The following is a 4,704-nucleotide window of genomic DNA, read 5'->3' as shown; positions in this document are numbered from 1 at the left end:
ACAGCGATATTGACTTGCATGTATTGTCTTGGAGGAAGACGGAGTTGGGCACTCATGGAAATATGGCTGGAATTAAGAGCCGAGAGGGGTGAGCACCCATGCTCTTGGACAGCCTGACTCAGCCACAATGGGAATGACAAAGGAGATGCTTCCATGGAGCAAGCCCAAGGAGTAAGCTCTCAACCAAATTAGTTCTGGGGTTTGGTTTAAGATAAATGTTAAGGGACTTCCCTGGTGGTCCAGTGGCTAAGACCCTGTGCTCCCAATGCAGGGTGCCTAGGTTCCATCCCTGGTCAGGGAACTAGATTCCACATGCTGCAATAAAAGGAGAGTGCATGCTACAACTAAGACCCAGCAGAACGAAATAAATATTTAAAAAAATAAAAAAAAATAAACATTAAAAAATGCTTGAGAGGGGTAGTATTGGTGCCTCACACAGATACAGACCCTCTCGAGTCTCAGCTGTTTGTCTGGTGACTGTCGTGTGCTCATGCACTTGGTGAGCAGAATCAGAGCAGCCTACAGGCTCATGGGGCAGACCTCACCCCTCAGTCACTTCCATCCACCTGCAGAGACTTCTCTGCTGTAATGAAAAGTTCCTCAAATGTTTACCCTCATAAGAATTAAAAAAAAAAAAAAAAAAAAGCTGGGGGCGATTTGCTGTTCCCAGATGATACACTTTTACTAAACAAACCCACACAGTAGAGGGACCTTCTTGGGACTAATTAGTGAGACTGTTTTCCTTTCTGAATTCAAGGTCCAGAGGTACAAGGTTAAGACAGGGTCAGTCTAGTGAAGTTTCCTGGACCTCCATCAGATTCCAGGGTCCATTCACTTTCCAACTTCTCTCCAGCCTGAAGAACAACTGTGTTTCATCATCACCATCACTATCATCATCCATAGCAACAGAAGCAAACATTTGTGGCTCGTTGATGGCAAAGACAGCTCCAGCTCAGCACGTCCCATTTGGCAGACAGACATCCTTGGACCAGTTCTATAACACGTCAGACATCTAAAACGATTGTGTAGAAGCACTGATGGGGAGAGAGTTCACGGCAGGAACTCAAGAGCAGCTGCACTTGTGAGATTGGAAAGGAGCAGATATTCTGTTGAAAGAAGATGAATGGGATTTTCTGCCAGCGTGTGGTTAGAGCGTTTAGGGTTTGAACCCCACTATTAGCAGCTCCCCCGACACACACACACTATTATAGGATAAAATCTGCAAAACCACAACCATGGTTTCCCCAAAGGACAACCTAAGGTTAGGGGTGGTGCCTGAATCCTGAAGCATGACCATGACTTGAGTTCCAAAGAGGTCCTGTATGTCTGAAATCCAGGCAGGCAGTGGCGTTCGTCCATTGGCACCTGCACCATGAAAAACACCCACACAGGCTATTCAGGATGGTTCTTTACTTGCTCTAGTGAGCACTGTCTTTCCAAGCTTCTTTCCTGAGAAGAGAAGCCAGGGAATCACCCCATGAGCTCCTATCAAAACCACGTCCTCCTGGACTGAACTCTGAGCCTGGCTGGAGGCCCTACTGCAGGGAGCCGGCCTGAATGTACAGGCCCCTTACGGCTCTAAGAGAGATCAAAAGGTCTCTCTTTGTCCTGCCACCCCTTCTTGTTAAAGTATAGACTGGCATTTGTCTCCTTCAGGGAAAAAACACACCGGTGACCTTTTTGCCTGTTTTTCTGGTGCTGATAAGCTCATCATGCCTGAAACCTGTTTTCCATCTAATGTTCTATTGATGAAGCCTGTTTTCTATCTAATGTTCTAATGATCTTAATCATGTTGGGCGCTAGGGTAATTAATGCTTTACTGATCTTGAGTGTGGGAATTTAAAACATCTGTAGCTCTGCACGTATGCAAACCCTCGATCTGTTCTTAGTAACTCCTGTTAGCGTATATATAGGCGTGGTATTCTTCAATAAAGTTGGCGGAGTCAGACGCAAGCGGACTCCATCCCTCTCAACCCCATCTTTCTCTTTCTGAGTCTTCTTTCTGAGTCTTCTTTTTCCTAGATACTCTGGTAATTGCGTTCTTGACCAGTTCGTTTGCCGGCAGGCTCCGGCACCCTACCTCATAGGCACCCTTTAAAAAAGACTGGAATTCAGCAGCTCATGGCTTGTGTGTTGCACTAAACAGAAGAAGAGAAGAAACCCTCTGGAGGCAGAGCAGGGAGTTCTCCCAGCTGCCGAGTCTAGAGGTCACAGCAAAGCTGGTGCTACCAGACACATGCTCGGGAATGACCACAGCTCTAAAGAGCCTCGAGACAGGAAGGGCTATTGAAATGGCAAGTAGGTAAATGAACCCTTCCTCATTGGTGTCACTTTACAGAGCTGGTCGTGACAGATAGAGCCCTTCCTGGGAGGATGGTGATGGGTGAAGTAAATCAAGCTTAGTAAATCTGAATGAGAAAGCTCTGAATCACGTGGAGGTTACCCATCACGCTGTGCTCTCATCCCAGCAAGGTCTGAGAAGACTGTCTGCAAGGTGCCCTGGTACATTTTATTCAAAGCGGTTCTGGGCTCAAGTTGAGAAGTATGGAAGTTATCTGCCTTTTTCCTGCTGTATTCCTGTGAGGCACAATCTGCATGGAATTCCCCTGATCCTCTGTGTCTACAGAAGCTCTGGTCACATAGAAGCTAGTATATCTCACCCACTCTCACTGTAAGGAGACAGCCCCTTGCCTTCCGCAGTTTCGAGACATGGGGTAGAATGACTGCAGGGCCAGCCCGGATCTGTGAGGCTTGGTCAGACTTTTTCAGGCCACGCTACCAGGAGGGAGCTGGAGAACCTGACACCTGGTGGTGGAGGTGGAAGGTCAGAAAAGGTGCAAAGAAACATGAAGCAGGGTGGGTGGGAGAGGGGTGGACTGTGTGTTTGGGGTTAAGAGACGCAAACATGTTACATTTAGAATGGATAAGCAAGGTCCTACTGCAGAGCACACGAAACTGTACTGAAGATCCTGTGATAAACCAGTGGGAAAGAATATGAAAAAAAAAAAAAATTTTTAAAAAAAGAAACATGAAGTCAACAAGCTTTTCTCAAAGCTGCCAGGAGCTGCTGGAAACGAAACGACTGCTTTCCGACACTTCCTCCTTCTCTCGGGTGGGACTGGCCCCCAAGGACACCACAGCACAGTAATCCCTGCATGGTTCAGCTCTGACCTCATTTCTGCCTTTCAGCGACTCTTCAGCTGCTTATTGAAGTCTCAGAATCAGAACAGGTTAGACTTATTTGAAAACGATTCTGCATTAACACCTACCTTTTCTCTTAATTTGTCGCTAGAGGCAAGGTTTGGAAGGCAGGCTTGGGCGGAAAGTCCCCGACACTCTGGCCGATGGGGCTTAGGATGTGTCAGTACTCACACACAATGTTTCAGGGGTTTGGGGGGCGATGGCTGCACTCTGCACCCAGAAGCAATCATGTGTGAAAGCTGTCCCTGGACCTGCCATCTGGGTTACAGGGAAGCTGTGGACACAGCAGGTCCTCCTGAAGGCACTGGAGGTGCGGTCACCAGAGCCTCACCTCCCCCGCTTGTAATGGAGGAGTGTTTTCCCAAACCCCTGCCTGTGGTCAGAGCCCATGCCACGGGGAACCCCACTCCACTCCAGAGGGGGCCAGAGAGCCTGAGTCAGGAGGCCAACCCCACCTTCACGCCTGAGCCAGGCAGGCTCTACTCCCCCACACCCCCTGCTTGACAATGAGGTACCACACCAGGTGAAGAGGGACATGGAACACTTTTTAATGTCAAGTCAGAGACAACCCTTCCCTCCCAGCCCCCAATCCCACCTTTCCTCACCACATCAGGACCCCTCCCCGAGGCCCCTCCGGTTCCCAGATTTCGGGGGACGAAGAAAAGTTTACCTAAAAACTGCCTTTTCTTCTCTTTCATACACACGCACACAAAGGTGGGAAATTAAATAAAATAAACCAAGAGGATTCGATTCTCCAGCGGTCACAAAGGCATCCTAGATTCCCAAGCGAGTGGTTACTGACTGCGGAGTTGGTTCGGCAGCTTGCTGTCTGTCCACACCCGGGGCTCTTGCTGGAGAAGCCGGGCCTCCCGCATGAGCCCTCACGTCCGAGAGCCGCCCCTGGAAAAGATGCTGCGTCTGGTGTTAGTGTTTTGTTTCTCTTGTCGCGTTTTAGAAATGTCTCTGACATGTGAATAACCCAAGAAGATAAAAAGGCAGGAGTTGATTACACAATTACCAGTAAACTCTATCATCTTTTAGAAGAGCAACACACAGCTAACGCCATATACAGCATGCAGTAATGTTTGAGAAAGGACCCTGCTGAGAAAGGAAATGGCTAGAACTCTAACAAAAAAAAATATGTATATACATATACTGTATAATATATGTCATCAAAAGAAGCATTGTCAGCAAACTCAAGATACAGTGCAGGTCACCCTTCCATTTCTAAACAGCATGTAGAAGCATAGTATTGTCTGCATTAAATGCACAGAATAAGAAATCTGTAGCGCTGGTGGAGATGTTGGTTAAATTGTATGTGGTTTTTCTTTCTTTTTTTTTTTTTTTGGTGGATTTGCCAAATCCTCACCAGGTGATTAGCCTGGTGTGTGGTCCACCAGTTGTAAACCTAGGTAAGAAGTACACTATTCACGTCTAACCTTTAACAAACACACTTCCCTTCACCCCTTTCCTCTCTGTACTTTTTGTTGTTGTTGTTGTTTT

Source organism: Cervus elaphus, chromosome 32 (genome assembly GCF_910594005.1).
Source record: "Cervus elaphus chromosome 32, mCerEla1.1, whole genome shotgun sequence".
Classification (NCBI taxonomy): Eukaryota; Metazoa; Chordata; class Mammalia; order Artiodactyla; family Cervidae; genus Cervus; species Cervus elaphus.
Note: the sequence above shows the minus strand (reverse complement) of the source record.